General features: G+C 34.6%; 1 protein-coding gene and 1 pseudogene across 2 annotated transcripts in view; both read left to right on the plus strand.

Moving 5' to 3' along the window:
- PRR16 (proline rich 16) overlaps positions 1 to 21,605 on the plus strand; it is a 248,177-nt gene that overhangs the window by 196,150 nt on the left and 30,422 nt on the right. The gene's annotated exons all lie outside the window — the stretch shown is intronic.
- Positions 12,650 to 13,092, plus strand: LOC105102448 (large ribosomal subunit protein eL34-like; annotated as a pseudogene).

A 21,605-nucleotide genomic window follows, 5' to 3' on the forward strand; every position in this document is an offset into this window, starting at 1 on the left:
TGCGCATCTGTGTTGTGTGCATGTGCCTATTTTCCCTCAGGTAATTTAGAAAGTTTATAATGTGTTTTTTAATTAGCTATTATATCAAAAATTTTTAATATTATACATAATATTCTGAGTTAAGATCCTTCATTTTTCAGTGCCAGTTGCCATTTGACCACTGTACTGGCTAGTAGTTTTCTTATCTTAGATGTTTGGTAATCTCCTCTTATAGTTTGATAAAATAGATTGCAACCATAGTTTCTTGATTTATTTATACAGTTAATGCCAAATGGTTTTCTTTAAAGAAAGTATAAAAAATGAATGTACCTATACTGATTTCCAACTGCTTTCCATCTGTATTAGTTTCCTATTGCTGCTTTAATACATTACCAGCTTAAAACAATGCAAATTTATCTTAGAGCTCTGGAGTCCAGAAATCCAAAATCAATCTCACTGCACTAAAGTCAAGATGGCCACAGGGCTGCTTTCCCCTGGGTTCTAGGAGAGATTCTATTTCCTTGCCTTTTTCAGGTTCTGGAGGCTCCCCACATTCCTTAGCTCCTGATCCCCTTCCACCCAGCAGTTGTATCACTCCAACCTTTGCTTCCATCTCCTCCTTTGGCATTACCTGCCTCTTATAAGAACACTTGTGAGTATATTGAACCCACCTGGATAATCCAAGAAAATCTCTCCATCTCAAGATCCTTAATTGGGTCACATCTGTAAATCCTCTCTTCTACCTGTTGTCATGTAATATAACAGATTGACAGGTTCGAAAGATTAGAATATAGACATTAGCGGGGCGGGGTCATTATTCTGTGTACCACACCATCTTTCCTTTTTCCTTCCCTTGATATTTTATTTGCAGGTAATTTTACATGGTTTATTTTCAAACATTTACCTCTGTTGGAGGAGGTCATGGAGAGAACATGACTGTTGGCTGACCTGGGCAATTGGAGGCTCCTCCTCCCTCCCCTGTCCTGGGAATATACATTCTGCTCACCATTTCCACAGAGTGAGCTGTTTTTAAGGACATAACCTTCAGAAAGCAGTGTGTTGTTGAGACCGTCTGGAAAGTAGAGTTGACGAAGCCCAGTTAAAGCCTCCTCATAAACTTTCTAAGATTCTGGCGGGCAGACGTAGAGATCTACTCATCTTGCAACTGCCCAAGATAAGCCTCACATGTAAATTTCCTTGCTTGTTGAAATGGCCGCCTACCAATCTGGACTGTCTGCCTCTTTCTTTGGTCTCTCCTTGCCCTCCATGTCTGGGAGTCGGTTTCAGATTCCACCCAGGAAACTCACAAGTTTGCAAATTAACAGCCTGTTGTAATCCTATTTCCCCAGCTGTCCCATCTTACCTTTCATGTAAATAAATTCAGTGTTCTTTTTTTACATCTTAATTAGTAAAATTCAATTTTGAGAAGTTTTTGTTTGTTTTTTCCAAGGTCTCACTAGTATTTCCTAGGTGATTTTTGTGTGTTGTTTGAGGATGTAGACTATGGCTTTTATTATGACTGTCAGTGTGTTTGGTATAATACTGTTGGGTCAAATTTTCTTTCCTTCAAAATTTCAGAGTTATTAATTTAATGTGTTCTGCATTTGAATTAGTGGAGAAGTCTGAAGATAGCCTGATCTTTTTCCAGTTGTGCCTTTGCAAAATTTCGTCATGCTTGAACTTCAAGTACTTAATCAAGATATATTTTAATATTAATAGACTTGTGTCAGTTTTTTTCCACTATACCATGTTATGTGCTTTCATATTCATTTCCAAATTTTCCTGTATTTCAGGAAAGTGTTCTTCTCTCTTTGAAAGCATTTACATTTCATTAATGGAGTTGCTCCTTCAGGGATACCAGTTATCCTTGGGTTGATCATCTTTGACTACCTTCCACACCCCTAGGCTTTTCATTATTTGTTTTAATCACTTTGTTTTATCTTTGCCTTTATTCTGAACATATTAACTTTTCCTATTTATCAGACATTTTGCACCTGTCTATCCTTTCCCTTTCTGTATTAATATATTTACTAATTTAGTAATAGTGTAATATTGACTCTATAAATAGGAAATCTGGAGCCACAACAGAAATTCAGAAATACTGTGTACTGAAGCATATCTTAATCAGACTTCTTGAGCCCACAGGGAGCTAAATCTAGAACCTCCCAGTTTTCCTGACTATTTTTCCTTAACTCCTTAGCAGTTAGTTACCTTTGACTAATTTTTTTTTTAGATGAAACTCCGCATTCACAGTTTGTAACCTTCGTTGTGCATTAGAATCACCTGGGAAGTTTAAAGAACCATCACTGCCCAGGTCCTAGCACCAAAAATTTGGTTTCAATTTGTTTGGGGCGGGGCTCTGATAGTGGTGTTTTTCAAAAGCTCCTGGAGGTATTGACGGTGCAACCAGAGTTGAAAGCCATCATCATAGAAAATGAATTGGGAGGAATACCCATTTTCAGGAGTGATGATAAGGGAATACTGGCTTACCGTTACTACCTTTCAGGGTAAATGAAAGTGAATTGTTCCCCCTTCCCCTAGCACCACAGGAGAAATTATTTTCATTTAAACTCTTGTCCAATGTAGTTACTGAATAAGAGCACCTTTTTTCTAGAGGATAAAGCAAGCTTTCCTTTGAAATTTGGATGGAAAATACTGAAATCTGATTTTTACTGTCAGCTCTATTTGAAGTAAATTACTCTATCAGAGTTGCTGAAAGATAAGTGTCTTCACTGACTGTTGAAGAGAGAGCTAGACTTCAGGCTTACTTGAAATTTGCTATCACTAAGAGAAAAAGAAGTTAAATGTATGTTGAAAATCCCATTTTTTTCAAAAAAGAAACCAAGAAACAGACAGATTTTTTCTCAGAGACTCTCCGTGCATGTGGGATGAGGGAGATGTCTGTAGTTTACATTTACCCATCAGTCAACTGTGCTACTAGAAAATCTTAGTCATTCTCTGTACATTCAAGTTTTGTTGTTGTTGTTGTTTTTAATTAATCTGATCAGTAAATTAAACATTCCAACTTTTGCTCTGCTAAGAACCAGTGTCATTTACCAGGCTATAGCAAATATGTAGGTTGAATGTTTTAGTCGGGTTCCATCTCATATGGTCAGATCACCTTTTAGAAAATGCTTCCAGTCTTAGTAGATCTGATTGGATAAGTGATTCTGAAAATGTTGTGAAACAACTGGAGAGAGATATCGCTGTAATAAAGGAGCAGGATCACATGGTGATTAAGAAAACTGCCCTACTGGCCTGTTAAAAAGCCACTATGGATGCCTGAAGATACACAGTCTGGTATTAAATGTTTGGTATTATTTAGCCGAGAGACAGAACAAAATGTACATGTAGAATCAGGTACTTCTTAGGATGTAGGAATTAGCACTGTTTTATAAAAAGGAAGGAAGGAAAGAAAAGAAAAAAGAAAAAAAAAAGAAAGAAATCATTTAGTTTATCAGACATTTCCTAAAGTGATACTTGTCATTTATGTTGCTCCATGAATTATTAGGGCTTACAAAAATATAGCTATTATACATATATTTAATTTCAAGAAATAAAGATTTATATTTGATGCAGTCTTCTCCCCACATTTTAAAAATTACACTTTTTTATGACTGAGTAGTATTCAATACCATTGTATAAATATACCACAGTGGCATTATTTCATTCTTTTTTATGGCTGAGCAATATTCCATTATATATATATATCACATCTTCTTTATCCAGTCATCTATCGATGGACATTTAGGTTGTTTCCATGCCTTGGGTATTGTAAATAGTGCTGCTATGACCACTAGGGTGCATGTATCCTTTTGAATTAAGGTTCCCTCTGGATATATGTCCAGGAGTGGGATTGCTGGGTCATATGGTAAGTCTATTTTTAGTTTTTTGAGGAATCCCATACTGTTTTCCATAATGGCTGCACAAAACTACATTCCCACCAACAATGTAGGAGGGTTCCCTTTTCTACACAGCCTCTCCAGCATTTATCATTTGTAGACTTTTGAATGATGGCCATTCTGACTGGTGTGAGGTGATAACCTCATTGCAGTTTTGATTTGCATTTCTCTGATAATTAGTGATATTGAGCATTTTTTTTTCATGTGCCTATGGGCCATTTGTCTTCATTGGAGAATTGCTTGTTTAGGTCTTCTGCCCATTTTTGGATTGGGTTGTTTGGTGGTTTTTGTTATTAAGTTGTATGAGCTGTTTATATATTCTGGAAATTAAGCCCTTGTCAGTCTCATCTTTTGCAAATACTTTCTCCCATTCCATAGGTTGTCTTTTTGTTTTGCTTATGGTTTCCTTTCCTGTGCAAAAGCTTGTAAGTTTAATTAGGTCCCACTTGTGAATTTTTGCTTTTCTTTCTATTGCCTGGGTAGACTGCCCTAGGAGAACATTGCTGAGATTTATGTCAGAGAATGTTTTTCCTATGTTTTCTCCTAGGAGATTTATAGTGTCTTATGTTTAAGTCTTTAAGCCATTTTAAGTTTGTTTTTGTGTATGGCATGAGGGAGTATGCTAACTTCATTGATTTACATGCTGCTGTCCAGTTTTCCCAACACCATTTGCTGAAGAGACTGTCTTTACTTTGTTATATGTTCTTGCCTCCTTTGTCAAAGGTTAATTGACCAAAAGTTTGTCAGTTTATTACTGAGCCCTCTGTTCTGTTCCATTGATCCATATGTTTGTTTTTGTGCCAATACTATGCTGTTTTGATTACTGTACCTCTGTAGTATTGTCTGAAGTCTGGGAAGATTATTCCTCCAGCTTCATTCTTTTTCTTCAGTATTGCTTTGGCAATTCTGGGTCTTTTGTCATTCCATATACATTTTAAGATTATTTGTTCTAGTTCTGTGAAAAAAGTTCTGGGTAATTTGATAGAGATTGCATTAAATCTGTAGATTGCTATGGGCAGTATGGCCATTTTAATAGTATTAATTCTTCCAATCCAAGAACATGGGATATTGTTCCATTTCTTTAAGTCATCTTTAGTTTCTTTAATCAATGTTTTGTAGTTCTCCATGTCTAAGTCTTTCACTTCCTTGGTCAGATTTATTCCTAAGTCAGCCATAAAAAAGAATAAAATAATGCCATTTGCAGCAACATGGTTGTTCCTGGAGAATGTCATTCTAAGTGAAGTAAGCCAGAAAGAGAAAAAAAAAATCATGTAAGATCACTCATATGTGGAATCTAAAAAAAACCCAAAACATAAATACAAAACAGAAACAGACTCATAGACATAGAATACAAACTTGTGGTTGCCAAGGGGGTGGGGAGTGGGAAGGGACAGACTGGGATTTCAAAATGTAAAATAGATGAACAAGATTATACTGTACAGCATAGGGATCTTATGGTAACTCACAGCAAAAAAAAAAAAATGTGACAATGAAAACATGTATGTTCATGTAGAACTGAAAAATTGTGCTCTACACTGGAATTTGACAGAACATTGTAAAATGACTATAACTCAATTAAAAAATGTAAAAAAAAAAAACAGGTGTCTACTGCATAGCATGGAGAACTATATTCAACATCTTGTAGTAACTTATGGTAAAAAGAATATAGAAGCAAATATATGTATGTTCGTGTATGACTGAAGCATTATGCTGCACACCAGAAATTGACACAACATTGTAAACTGACTATACTTCAATAAAAATATATATACAAAAAATTACACCTTTTTAGAATTATACAAAGTTAAGTGATTTATCATCAATAGCCATCATGTATTTTCTGCATATTATTCAATAATTCAAAAATGTAAATGGTTCCCACACTGTCAGATCTCTATGTGGGATACCACTGGTAAATACATTATTGAATGACTACACTTTGAGGATAGATGGGATCATCAGGTACCAACCAATAATGTTTGCCCTAAGAGAGCAATATACCGAAATAGAAAAATAAGTTTCTTCCTGCTGCATATTTTTAATCAATCATATTTAGACTGCAGTGACACTGATACTTTCAAAACAGCCAAGATTGAATAATAGTAACCTCCCTGAGCCAGGTATGAGTGATTATCTCCCATGAGGATATGTGTCTTAGTTTTGAGAATGGATGCTGAAATATCACATATTTCTCTTCCACCATTTTCCCTTCCATGTAGAATTCATTCTTTCATACATTCACTCATTCTTGTGACATTTTATATGTGTCTTGTATATGCCAGCAACTGTCACAGAGAGCTAAAAAGTATGCCGTTGTAGAGAATATGGAATAGTTAGAGAAATAGGCATTCATCAAATAAGACACAGATATTTAATCTACACCTGAATAATGCTATGAGAGAAGAATACAAGTTCTTACTGAAACATTTGGAAGATATTATCTAAGGTGGGCTTCTGGGAAAGGTTATATGAGGGAATGATATTTGAGCTCCAATCTGAGAATTCAAGAGCCATTTGTTTAATAAGTAGTATGTCAGATAAATGAAATGTGATAAATTCTTGAGGTACAAGAGAACATGTGTGGGGAAAATTGGAAAGAAAGAAGGTTTTGTGGATGGTGGGCAGAAAGCAAGGGAAAGAAAACTAAGGACCATGAGAGAATACATAGCAATCTAGAAATGTCAGAATTAAAATTAGCTTTTATTTAAAGGAAGTGATAGAAATGGAATCAGAAAATGATATTTTGTTATCAGCATTGCTTAAATTTAATTTTATTATTTTACAGCTGAAATAATTTTTATTTACCGCTATTTAAAAAAAAATCTAGTAATTCTGTTGTGCATCTCACTACTAAGTGGCAACAGTGTGCCAAAGCCTTACTCACATAGGGCAAACAGTGAAATTTAACTATACACCTCTTTAGAGCATTTTTTCTCTTTAAAAACATCATAGAATATGTATGTCTATGCATTAGAGCTAAATCAATCTTAAACACATTTTTATAGAAAAATTCTTAAGGATTTAAATTTGAAGGTTTCACATGATATCCTTCATACTGTTGTCATAAACACAATCAAGTTTACCTTGAAAATGTACGTCGATTTAAATATCATTTAACTCATCTAGTTCCTAGTAATTTGAAGACAAATATTCTAGAAGTTTGAATTGGCTTTCTGTTTATTTGTCAAAATCTCTCCCTCTAATCCCTCATCATAACACAATGGAAAACATCTCTTATTGATATGTGTCTTGTTTATCCTGGAGACTATAAATTACACAAGGTTAACATTACATAAGAAAACAATTTTTTAACCAATTATTGAAATTCTTGAAGAAAAACTAATGTTTGGGAATTAAACTATGCTAGTCTTCAGTGCATGGTAGGGTTTGGAAAACAAAATCCTAAGGTTTTTTGGGGTTTTTTAAAATTCTAATAGTGTTTTACTGTAAAGATCACTAAATGGTGTACTCTCCTGCTGAAGGCAATTTTGAGCTTTACCTCTGTTTAGGTCTTGAAAGTCTACGTGAAGAACTGACACACACGTATCCACTAGGCACTTTCTTCTGGTTCATCGTGGTGTTAGGTGTTGGAGAAGAAGTGTGTCATGATTCCTGCCCTCAGTTAACTTGCAATCTAAGTAGGAAAGTACAGTCACAGACTTTTAGAATTAGAGTTAAATAAAGGCTAATTGAAATGGAGATATGAAAAACAGTGGAAAGGTCTAGAGGGGAGCAAGAGAGTTTATTTTTAAAAATTCATGGATTCTTTTATACTCAAGATAGGCTTTGAGAGTTGGGTAGGACTTGGCCATCAGTGAGAAAGGGCAAGAACACACAAGAAATGTGAGTGAAGTCCGGGGTTGAGAGTTGAGAATCGGAAAGGAGCGTGTGGGACTCAAGGGAGGGAAGCAGTAAAAACACTGCCCTGCCTAAAGGAAGATGTATATTGAAAAGTAACTCTAGTAAGGTTGACTAAGAGAAGGGTCAGATTATAAGAAAGTGGTGATGCCATTAGCAGGCTTGCAAAGTGTGGTGTTATGTACATTAGAGATTTTTGGACAAGGCTTACAAAAGTTGGATAGGAAGAGTATCAATTTGGAGATGAAGTTATAAAATTGGTGTTGCATTTCCAGGGCTAAAGAGTGTGTATGCGTGTATATGTCTGTGTGTGTATATATGTAAATATGGTAGCCCATTATATGCTTGCTGTAGCTGAGTGCTATGCTCAAAGCTGAGATTTCAGAGGCAATATTTTGTATCATTTATGAATTTAGGATCTAAAGTTAAACCACCTGGATTTCAGTTCTGGCTCTGCCACTTACTAGCTGTGTGTTATTAGGCAAGCCACTTTTAAACTCTGCTGTTGTGAGCATTAATGAGTTATTATGTGTCAACAGTGAACAACAATGCTGAGAACACAATAAAGGCTACATATAAATACTACCTATTAATATTATTAAGCTAGTCAGTGTCTAAGTAAATAGATGTAAATATAACTAAGGAAGGAGAAAACAGTTCTAATGGTTCAAGCAAGAAAAAGTAACTATAAAAGGCAGTGACCTTGAGTTTGAAATATTCTGGGTGGAAGACATAACATGATTTGACAACCGAATTTTGCTCCAAATTAGTAACATAGACAAATGACTTTGTTACCCACTTCACCTATAAAAGATGTGGAACCCGTTTTTCAAGTTTCTTCTAGTTTTGACTTTTGAAGTTTGTTGTTGCTGAAAACTTACAAGAGAGTGCTTGTTTCCTAGGCTTAAAAAATTCCATTCTTAGAGTACTGAGTAAACATCTCAGTAACAGATTCTGGGGAGTGGGCCAGATGTTGGAAGCTGTGTGATGGACAGGTGTTAACTGTTGTCATCTAAATGGAAGATAGAATCCACAAACTCATCATCATCCGATTGCTTGAGGTCCTTTGCATGAAAGGTCTAGGAAATATTAAATGGATGATTTATGGAAACAAACACACACACACACACACAGAAAAAATAGAAGAGAAAGCAGTGATCACTAGAGCCTAAAAACAAGTCTTTAAATAAAAAGTCATGTCCATTTTAGCTCCTTGCTTTGGCACTGGTCAGGGAAATACAGATTCAAGGCCTTTTTACAGAGTTTCCCCAAGTTCTCTGCAGACAAGAAAGAGATATATACATTGACTGTATGGACTTCTAGGTGGATCAGTAACTGGCTGAAATTGTTTGAAATTGCTCTCAAATATTTGATATGGAAGAGGGAAAATTACTGATTGAAGAGCTTTGTGGAGTAGAATTCAAAGTGAAAGATAAAAGCTATAAATAAAGAGAATTCTGCTGAATTTAAGAGAGACATGTATAACAGAGCTGCCTAACAATAAAATAGGCTACCTTGGGAGGTTATGGATTCCCGCGCTGGTTGTGTTTAAATAGAATGGACAGCTTTATCTCAGGAAATCAGAGAGTGTGGCATGGATATTTGTTTTTCCTTGCCCAGCATGCATGTCCCCCGTATACCTGCACAGCAATAAAGTTTTGCTTTGAGGAAGTAACCTACCTTCACCGGGTAAGGTCTAAGAGGGGCTGTTAATAGAACATCCTTTCCTCTCCTGGCCAAGTTGGCAATTTGATCCAAGTTAATCAGAATCTCTGGAGAATTTGAGCTGCAGAAGGTGGGAATTTATTCATCTTTTAGATGAACACAATAGAAACTGCTCACTAGCTCCCCCAGCTCTAGTGACTAATGTTAAAATAATCTTAAAGTCGAGATTGCCTGTGATTTTCTAATTTAGAAAAATCTTTGCCTCTATTTTAATAGAAAAAAATAACAGAGAAATAGAGGCATTAGAAAAAAAAATTGACAGGCTGAACAATCTCAGCTACATTTTCTTCTGATTGTGAAGTTTTATGGAATTAGCCATAAGTTACCTGTGGTACAGGCTTTTGAGACGTGGATTGATCTGAAGTTTTCTCTTTGGTTCCAATGTCCTGCAGTGTTCTGGGCTGGATCTGTGACATCCAATCTGTAGAAATGATCGAAAGACCTAACAGAGTAATTTCATGAAATCTGACATTATCTCTATCAATGTCAGCTTCAGCAAAAGAGTAGTCACACTTTAACCGCAGGCCAGGGGACCCTGTCACTCAGGAAAATAAGTGAAATTTACTACTTTGAGGAGATTGAATTTGTTCCCTGGACCAAATAGTGAAGAATTCCCTGCATTGGAAGCTGTCATCTCTCCTTCTGTCAAATCCATAAAGATGTCTTCATGCATTTAAATATGTCATCTGGATGGTTATTGGACATGTGCAGATACAATGTACTGCAGATAAGAAATCTGAAACAATCCTCTGGTTTGCCTCGTTTAGACAACATGCCCTTAGTATCTTCTCTGTCTGTCCTCTGCTTGGCTAACTCACGCTTAGTCCTTTGAGAGAAATACTCCCTAGAAACCACTGCTGAAGTTTTAGTTCCTCAGTTACATGATCTCATTCATCGATATCTCTCCTATTATCTCTGACTTGTCTTGGCTTCTGAAAATTCTCTCCTTAATCTGTTCACTATTTTGGTGCCCTGTAGTGATAAATCTTTAATTGTTTTTTCTATGTTAATTGGACCAATCAATATATATCCCCACGTTAGAAATATATATATTCTCTTAGGGCTTTTCTTTCCTCCTCCTCCTCCCTTTTTTTTTTTTTTTTTGCCCAGAGAATTATATGTGCTCTTCTCCTATTCTTTTAACACCTCCTACATCTTCAATTAATTTTCCATTCTCATTCCAAGTGTGAACTGTTTTATTGTCTATCTTATAAACTTAAACTTCTAAACATCTTTCTGTTTTTCAGCATTTTAAAAGAAGCAATCTTTGGATTTAGACATTCTGTTTGTGTGTGTGTGTGCACACAAACATCATGTGGTTTTCGATTTTATTAATCTCAGACTTTTCCTTCATTTTTATTTAAGTTCTTTATGGTTTACTTAGTTGCCTTTTCCCCTAAGTAGTATTTTATTCATGTATTTTTGTTATTTATAATAAAAGATTTTATGTGGCTATAAATTTTTTGCTGAGTACAAATTTTACTGTGCTTTATTAGTATTGTCATGAATTATTCTAATTATCCTTGATTTTTAGAAAATCTGTACTTTTTATTTTAATTTCAGCTTTGAGCTAAATAATTTTTAGGGGGGAGGAAGTTAGTAGCTCAGTGAGAGGTGCTTACCATGCATGAGATCCTGGGTTCAATCCCCAGTACCATCATTGTTCACGATTTATTATCATTGTTATATAATGTTGGATATGGTTTAAGGCTATTTTGTTGAGAATTTCTGGGTCTCTATTTGTAATAGGCCTATAATCAAAATTTTCATATTAGGAGATTAACTAATCTGGTTATATGATATAAATTATTTTCCATATGTGTGTGGGGAAAATTGATGTTACTTGAACTTTAAAATATATGTTATGCAGTAGTTCTAGATTATAGAAAAGCCAAAGGCAGGTCTTTTAATTTTTTTGTTTTTGGATTGTTGATTGTTACTTATAACAAGATCTCACACATTTTTTGTCTGACATTTGAAGCAGTGGAAACACAAGGCATAGATTTCTTACCCAACAGCAGACTCACCTGTGATGTCCTTCTGAATAGTCTGAATATACAACATACTGCTGTTAATGTTCAAACCACACTGTAACCATAACTTTTTTACATTAAAAAAACTATTTTCAATCAGTTTTAACCCAAGATTTGAACTTAAATTTGAAGTATTACAGTTGAGATGTAGAAAAATTAAGGAAGCAATGAAATAACTCAGAAATTTATAGTCAATATAATCAATTTTATATTGCCAACCTATGTGCTAAAATTCTCTTTAAGCATTTCCTATCTTTGCATTGAAAGCTGATAAGAATACCACTCATTTCATCTGTGATGCAAATAATCAATACCAAGGAACATAGTTACTTATGTTTTTAAGAAATTTTATTTTCAGATAGCAAGAATAGGCAGAAGGAGTTCTGTATCATATCAGAAAGTGTTTACAGAAAGAAGTTGCATATGTAACTTTTCTGATTATTCTTTCTTGTGGGAAATAAATAGTGGAAAAGTACCAGAGAGCATTTTCATGTTGAAATTTTCCAAGGTTAAATTTTCAAATCAAATTTTCTACTATATGTATATATAGACTTTTTTTTGAGAAAAGGTCGCTGAGAAATTTTCCTACCTCACTGATCACTTCCTCCCAACCCATGTTATAATGAAGATTAGAATTTGTTTGAACTCAGAGAAAATGCATTTGAATCAATGTAATTCAAAGTCTCAGTCTTTTTACATTTATTTTGTTGTGAATAATCTGGTACTTTTATACAGCAAATCACTCAGCAGCATGGTTTTGTTTAGGTAAATATTTTTGTGGGAATTTGAAACAAATTAAGCAATGAAAAGAGCTTCTTGGAAAAATATATTCAGCATCAACCATTTGATTTTTTCAAAACTCAATGTAAGATCAAATAAGGCAAGTTACTGATTTACCATGATATAATATAAACCTAGTTACAAACTCTGTAAAATTCAAGGCTACTTATAAACTTCTTACCATATTTGATGGCACTTTTTGATTATTTTAATTTTACAGTTTAAAATTCTTTTTTGTACTGGTATACTTTCAGAAGACTTGCCTCTCAGAATTTATAAAAGTAAGAAAATAAAGTAAAATATTCTTGATTTGGAATACACCATATATGAACACATATTTTTTCTCTCTGACCTTATAAGTTTGTGATAGCATTAAAAAAAAGAAAGAAAGCTCTTCCGGGGACCAATCTAGAGGCATTCAGAATGGTCCAGCGTTTGACATACCGTCGTAGGCTGTCCTACAATACAGCCTCTAACAAAACTAGGCTGTCCCGAACCCCTGGTAATAGAATTGTTTACCTTTTATACCAAGAAAGTTGGGAAAGCACCAAAATCCTCATGTGGCGTGTGCCCAGGCCGACTTCGAGGAGTTCGCGCTGTGAGACCTAAAGTTCTTATGAGACTGTCTAAAACAAAAAAAAATGTCAGCCGGGCTTATGGTGGTTCCATGTGTGCTAAATGTGTCCGTGACAGGATCAAGCGTGCTTTCCTTATTGAAGAGCAGAAAATTGTGAAAGTATTGAAAGCACAAGCACAGAGTCAAAAAGCTAAATTAAAAAAAATGAAGCTTTTTTGAGTAATAAAGTGAAAAAGCCTTGTTCTGTTAAAAAAAAAAAAAGAAAGAAAAAGAGAGAAAGAAAGAAAGAGAGAGAGAAAGAAAAACAAACAGATACGGTCAAGTGAACAATCATATGAAATTACTAATCTCATGTCACCAACAGGGCATCCCCTTTTTAGGAGGTTGTGAAATGCTTTAGTATCTGACATTAATATAAACTAACCAGGTGGGTATTGACTTATATATTTATTCAGTATACTTGTGGAATATTCACTTACATTTGCTTCCTCAGAATTTTATGGAGTTTAACTCCAGTTATCTTTTTATTTGATATTTCAAGGATTTCTCCTTTACTTGCAAAATTTTTCAGTATTAGATTAGGAAGAACTGAATCTTTCTGAAGAAGTTTAGAATATTTTAATGGATTTAGAGAAATGAATGGTAATTCTTTAAGACTGTTCTGATGATCACAGTCATATAGCATTTAGGATGCTGTTATTATAGGGAGATGTTAAAGAAACTCAATTCCAACTTGAGAGTGTATCATATTCAAGAACTGCCTACTTGGGGAAAATATTAGACAAGATAACGCTCATGTAAAATAAGTTATAAATATATTCCAAATAAGATCTGGAAAGCTATGATAGGATACAGTGAATAGATAACAGTAGAAATAATATGGGGCTGATCAAAGAATGGAAATAAGATTGAATAACAGAAAATTTTGCTTAATGGCTGTGCTTTGGTTTTGACTGAAATGTTAAGAGGAACAGCGAGGTTCTGTACATTTGTGCATTAGAAACATTTTCCTATCTTGCTCTGTTTATCTTTGCTCTGACTAGACTTGTTTGTTTAGATCAAACTAGTTTAGTGAGATCCAGAACAAAAGAGAAACTAAAATTTACTTTAAAAGTTTCCTGTGGGAAGTGATACCAATTTATGAGACCAACACTTACCAATTTCTACATTCCTAGACTGTGTTACAAGTGGATTGGAACTGACTCAGCCACCCAGTCATGTATATGTTATTTCTCTTATATCTTGTTCAGAAGTTTGAAGAAAAGTATTTGGTTATAAACTTCTGGTTTTTTGTGGCTCTTCTAGGTAGACTTAGCTCAAGTAGTGAAAATACTCATTACAGAAACACTGAGTTCAGCTCAAAGTAGTCTGCAGAAAGCAGTGGGTGGAAAACAAGGAAAAAGGGAAGGAGGAAGTTACAAAGTTCTGTCAAATTCTCTCTCAGAGGGAGAACTGGCAAAGTGCAGCTAAAAAATCAGATCACAAGACAGCTTTTTGTCTCTTTCATTCAGAGAATGTGGCAAAGATAAGTGAACATAGATTGTGGAGAATGAAGGATGAAACACTGAAGACCTTTTTGTTTTTCCACAAATAAGTGAGAAAACAGTAATGGTTTTTAGCAGAGAAGTGATGTGATAAAAGGAGAATTTGTAAGAGATTAGTAAGAGGTCAGTCTGTGTGCAGGGTGGCTTGGAATTGGTTAAACTCAAGAGGTTCAAGAAAAAAATGAATCAAATGAATCAAGTGCTCTGAAGAAGTCCAGGAGCACAGAAAATAAGGAATGACCTTTAAATCTGACAATTAATCAGTCACTTACCTATGAAAGTATAATATCAGTACAGTGATGTGTTTGGAACTAAAGCCATAGAAGGTTAAAATTTCTCTTATATGCTGCAAGTAATATTTTAATATCAAAGTAGGAAAAAGAACAGGTGCATAACTGAGCCAAGAGCAGGAAGAAAATGTCCCTAGTGTTGAGGCTTTTTAGAAGGGCATCAGCTTCGTTGGGATAAACTTTAACTAAAATTTTAACTAAATAATAGAGTCTTAGAAACTTGACAAGCTAAAGAGTAGTGAGTGTTATATCACTGTGATGGTATTTTTTTAAATATAATATTGAAAATTATGCTTGGAATTTTGGGTCATACCAACTAAACATTGGCACTTGCCATCTGCCTCTACAAGGATTAAATTACGAGCTGCAGCAGCCACTGACCTTCAACACTCCCTGAAAGGAGTTCAGGGTGGAGATCAGGAATGAGGCACTCTGTGCTCTGGGAAAGACTGGCAGAACAGGCCTTCAGATAGTTCGATATTTTCAGGAGAAGAGTTATGAGCTCATATTCTTGCATCTCCTCATATCTAGAAAAGCACTAAAGTCATTAACAGTGGCGTCTGCTCCTCGTGACGAGTCAAGCCTCTGCCAACATGTGTGCTTGACTACAGGCACCCGCCCTTCACTAAAATCATGTATAATACTGACCTTCCCCACTACCTCTTTGGAGCAGTTCTTCAAAGCTAACTGAGATGCTGTCTCCAGGGCCACAGTCCTCCTTTTGCCCCAAATAAAACTTAACTCACACACTTGACGTTGTGTGATTTTATTTCAGTCAGCAGTCAGGATTCAGACAAGGATGATGTTGGTGATAATGACAATGGTGATGATGAAGATCTAGGAGTCATTTCTATGATGCTGCGATACGCCCACCACTCTGCCGAAAGCTTTGACATGCATCATCTCACTTAGTTCTCATAACTATCATAGGAGCTGTACACTATTATGAATCCCATTTAGGTAGAAAAAGTGATTTAGTTACTTAATGATGCACACTCTGATATTCCTTGAGGTTTACATGTATTAACCAAAATATTTTTAGAAATGATCTTATATTTCAGCCTTCCTGATATAAGTAAAAGTAAGCAAAAGGTTAAAGAGTTCTCCTCAGCAGAGGAATATCGTATCTTTAATCTTATTTATTACTAACTCTCTACCACTGGTGATAAAAAGACTAAGGGCAGGATCAAAATGTACAAGTCAAGACCTCTTGCTTCAGCGACCACCAGCCATGAGGTGTAGAGCAACGCTGTAGAAAATGGAGACTAGAAGAGCGTAGAGAGTATATTCTGAGGATAAACTCTTGGGTTGAAATCCTGGGTCTGGAATTCCTTAGCTATATTAATTTGGCAAGTTTCTGTATTTCTTTAACTCTAGCTTTTCTTCTCTGCAAGATGAAGTTGTTGGCTTGCTCTAAGGCAGACATAATACAAGGCTGATAGCACAGCATTCATCTTCAATAAATACTGGCTATTGAATTTATATTACTATCATCATTAGTTTTATTTTAAAACAGATAAGAAGAAGCAAAAACAGAAGAATTTGGTCTTCATGATAAGAGGTTATTGAGGGCTATCTCTGTCTCTGTTGAGCTGATTTCCTGTTTCACTATTTCCTTTTATAATTTACAATAAACCCCTGTCAAGTAAAGCATTCTACCTATGAGTCTCTTTCTTATAACTAGAAAAGCTGATGACAAGTTGTTAATGCTAGAACTTAATTAGCCAATTTAAGGCAAAAACTGTTGAATTTCAATTTGCTCACAGTTCATTGCAATTAAAAAATGTCTCAGATAGAGAAAATTGGCCGTGGGTGAAAACTGGACCCATTAGCTTTTCTCTTTCAGATAAATAAAGATAAACAATAAACAAGATAAATAATAGTGCTTAAAAATAAGAACTTAGTGATTTTAATTTATTTTGTTGGTTATCGTCATATGAATAGTCATAAAAACTGCTTTGAAATGAATATTCTTGAAATCTAAGGTCATGATACATCTTATTTAAGATTAAATAATAAAGTAGTAATTGTAGAATGAAGCCAGATAAATTGAGATCATGGGCTTGGAGAGCTGATGGTTTCTAACTAATTGCAAATCTAAGCCTCTTACAGTTTTGAGTTTGAGGAACTTTAATGAATCATTTACACAAAATTGAAATTCTATCTCTAGTCTCTGTATTTAAATCAGAAAATAAGAAACTATGATTTTCATATTCATAATCATTCTATGAAGCTTTTGACAGCTGCATTGGAGCAAAACTTTATCATTAACCATCGATGTACTACATAAATAGAGGAGGAGTAATTATATATAAACTTGGAATGTAAAACTATGTTTTTATGTAGCTACTTTGTTGGTGCCTTCATTGTTAACTTCATTAGTTCATTACTCTAGTAATTTTCTAAAACTGAGTATTTGTAGTTATGTATTGAAGTAAGTGGCTCTTATTTGGAATCAAGTTTGATACAAAAATAATAGAAATGGTTTACATTTATTATGAAATGTGTATTCTTCTATTTTTTTATATTCTCAAGTTGTGGTATTTTTATATGAATATTGGTTTCATGAGTGAAAATAATAAGAGCGAATATGTAGCAAAGTTTACCATTACTAGGAGCTCTGTGCTACATGTCTCAAGTGCATTAGCTCTTTAATTTTATTATTTATCAGCTTTATCTAATCTTCTCTCTTCAAGGAATTTAGAAATTATTTTTATTCTGTGGTAGCGTGTGAAAAATGATACACAAAAAATGGTAACTTTGTTTTTACTTAGTCTAAAAATGCATTTTTCTATAATGATCTAACTTTATATTTTTATTTTTAAGCCTGTTTCCTTTCAAAATCCTTCTGGATACAAACAGAAAAGGCAGTGATTGAGTTGTCCACTGGTTTTTATAGCATCACTCCTTAAAATTTCCTTTATAATATGCATTATAATTCATAGCACCCCAATAATTTTAAAGCAACTTCCATGTCTTACCTAAATATTTATCTCACAAAGGATTTGTATTCAAAGTGTATAAAGAACTCTTAAAACCCAACCATAAGAAAACAAAAGGTCTGAAAAGGATGCATATTATATGATTTCTGTTATATAACATTTTATAAAAGATAAAAATATAGATATTGTAAAAATTTCAGCAGTTGTCAGGGACTCAGAGGGAGGGATGGAGGGTTGAATAGGTGAAACACAATGTTTTTTTCTTTTTAGATAAAAAGCTATTCTTTATGATATTGTAATGGTCAACAAATGACATGCATTTGTCAAAACCCACAGAACTTCATGGTGCACAAAGTGAATCTTAATACGGGCAAATTCAAAAATTATTTAAGAGGTTGGGGTATCACAGGAAGAAATGCAGAATGTGATAAGAATCTAACTGTATTACAAGTGTACGAAACCACCTCTCTTAAGGGGTTAGGTGTAAAATGTGCTGATCAAGTAGCTTTGGATATGAGAGGAGTCTCTTAAGACTCATGTCAAGAGAAACTGCACATGCACACTGAATGCTGGTTACTCAGCTGTTTCCCACTGAAATAAAGGTTAATTTTGATACCACTACACATGTATAATGGAAATGAGTAATTAAGTAAGTGAATGGGGGATGGTAAGTGCCAGGTTTCTCACTGTTGCAATGAATTTACAGATTAGCAAGGGGAGGAAGCTAGAATGATCCATGTGGTAATGGATTGGAGTTGGAGACATCAATAAGAGCTCATATTTAGCTGTAGCTTGTAGTGCCAGAAAGAAAGGAAGTGCTAAAACACACACACCACATTGATAAGGGTCTGCTGAAAGGCACAGGAGCCAACTAAAAGAGCTCCAATGGCCAAAGGTAGAACAATTTGGGTCACAAAGAAAATAGTACTAAGTTATAATTGAAAGTATAAAATAAACTTCCATGAGTCTATACTGATATAAATAAATGTTTAAATACACAAGTGGAGTGAAGAGACATACCTCCCATGCAGGATAATTCCAAATAATTTGTGTAAATCCTGTGCCTTCAAGGAATGGGAGAGTAACTTACAACTTCTGAAGTGCAGGTAGTGCACAGGCACTTTCTTCCAAAGAGTATAGTATGAAAGGGGGTAAAAAAGAAAAAAAAAAGAGTGGCGTTACAGTGGAGGCATCTGACAAAACAATTTCAGCCAAGTGATCAGAGTCAACATCAGCACCGAGAAATCGTGTTGATAGTTTATGAAACTCACATTGCTAAGATAGGATGAAAATGGCACTTTACTTCTGTGGTTTTTCTCCCCAAAGTCTATAACCATAGTCTAGTCATGTGAAAAATACCAGAGAAATACCAATAGTGGAGCATCCTACATAACACCTATTATTTCTCAAAACTGTCCAAGTTCATCAAAAAATAAGAAAAGGCAGTGAAACTGTCACAGCCAAAAGCAGCCCAAGGGGACATGACGAAATGTAATAATGTGGGATCCTGGAACAGAAAAGGGACATGATGTAAAACTATGGAAACCTGAATAAAGTATGGCATAGTAACATGCTAGGGTGACTGTAACCCTTTACCACAAATGGGGTGGCTTAAATAGCAAAACTTATTTTCTCAAAGTCCTGAAGACTAGAAGTATGAGATCAAAGTGCTGGCAGGCTTGGTTCCTTTTGTGGGCTGTGAGAGAGTCTGTTCCATGGCTCTCCAAGTTTTTGGTGGTTTGCTAGCAATCTTTAGTGCCCTTTGGCTTAAAGAAGCATCAGCCTAATCTCTGCCTCCATCTTCACATGATGTTTTTTTTCCTGGGTACATGTCTGTCTCCAAAATTCCTCTTTTTATAAGGACATTAGTCATGTATAAAATGAGTTTTAGCTTGATTGCCTCACTTTAACTTGACTATGTCTATAAAGACTCTATCTCCAAAAAAATATGTATTTGAAGAGAGAGAGAGGCTAAAGAAATAATGCAATAATACCCTGGTTTCCAAGGATTTATCTATTATCCAGTTTAATTTGGAAATATGATTATATGTTGAAATTTCAAGTATTCATACTTCTTCCATTTGTTCAATTTAATTGTTGCCTTTTCCTTGTGTCATGACTGTGTAAACAGAATATGCATATAGCGCTGAACATTTCAACAGTATTGTAGAATGTACATCACCCCTTTGATGAAAGGGGTCCCTTAGTAAGAAAGTTCAGAAGCATCATTTCCTTGACTAGTGGTTTAGTGCTATAACAGAAGTGGAAAAATTTAGCGCTGAACATTTCAACAGTATTGTAGAATGTACATCACCCCTTTGATGAAAGGGGTCCCTTAGTAAGAAAGTTCGGAAGCATCATTTCCTTGACTAGTGGTTTAGTGCTATAACAGAAGTGGAAAAATTTAGCAAAATGTTTCATGCTTTTTCTTTGGATGAAAAATATATACCCTTATGTGTTCCTTTCCCTGAGCAGAACCAATTACTACCTAATTTTGAATCTACTTTCTAGAACAAAATGTAATTATTCCTCCTGTGGTGATAGGTAATAAAAGCTTTACTGTATCATGCCCACTTTCCAGAGAAATGTAAGTGGGATTTAGTGTGCATAAATTCTTACTAATTGAAAATACTTTTCTTGTGTGTAACAACAATTTTTTTTTCAAATTTTGTGTCATAGGCAATATACTGCAAAACCTTAGTCAAAACACTTAAATGATCTAAAATCCTAATTTTATTTTCTGTTTTTTCACTTTGATTTGTTGTCCACTGGGTGTAAAGAAAAGAAAATGTAGGAAGCTACAGAATTTAAGTACCATTAAAAGATACTGCCTACAGGCAGTTTGCATGTCAGGACACACTAGTGGAGTTTTTTATGCGCATGTGCTTGCAGTTTGCTCTGCTTAACCTCTTTGTACTTAATGCTTTTTCTTATCAGCTCTATAGGAAAGAGAAAAGTTAGAATAGAAATTCAAAACAACAAGAAAACCATACATGGGTTTCTTTGTTAATGCACAGACTCACTTTGGCTTGAGGAAATATTTCGGCATTGGTTTTATTTAAATTTTAATTTTTTAGCAATTTTAAATTCTTTTTTGACATTAGTTTTAGAAAAGATTATTAAAGAGAACTTTAACAATGCTTAGTATTTGAAATGTCTACTGCACATAGCTCCTTGGGTTTACTTATTCTGACTTTAATCATCATGGTTTAATAAAATAAGCTATCAGGATACTGGTTCATTTATGTTAGTTCATTAACTGTAGCTTAACATTCGTAAAGTACTGTTTGCATTTCTGTTAACCTCAGAAATTAGAATTTTGGACGTGATGTGATTCAGTATTAATGTTTCTTAATTTTTGTTGGGAAGAGAGAAGGAACTGCTTATCTATAGATAATGTTGAAAGATTTGTGATTTTCCTCTGTCATATTATATACTTTATTTTTGCTATTTCCTAGTGTCTTTTTCAGTGTTTCTGGATTTATCATATTACATGTTCTTCTGTTGTGAAACATCATGTGAGAAGGCGTGGTCCACAAAAATTTGTTTCTAGGAAGTTGATTTTTATCAATGAAAGATTTTTAAAAACTTTTATTTTGGTTGTTTTTGCTTTTTTTTTTTTTTTTTTTTTTGCTTTGTTGAGCAAACACTAAGTGACTTTATATGTACTAAAAAGTAACTTCAGCAATGACTGTCTGTTATTGGTGTCCTGTATAGTTTGACAGCTTTTCTGATTTAAGAAGAGTTACAAAGTTACGATGGGGTGACTCTGAAATGTCACTATAAATTTGCATAAGTTCAGACACAAATATGTTCCAAATACCTTCTTTCAGAGGATCATGACTTCTTCAAACTTTATTCCCCAGGAAGCTTAGTATGTTAGAGGAGTGATGCTGGTCTTTAAGTCTAATAGATTTTAGCTCAGAAATTTGGCTCTGATGCCCATAGTAGGGTAATTGCAGGCGTGTTTCTTTG

The sequence above is a fragment of the Camelus dromedarius genome, chromosome 3 (genome assembly GCF_036321535.1).
Source record: "Camelus dromedarius isolate mCamDro1 chromosome 3, mCamDro1.pat, whole genome shotgun sequence".
Lineage (NCBI taxonomy): Eukaryota > Metazoa > Chordata > Mammalia > Artiodactyla > Camelidae > Camelus > Camelus dromedarius.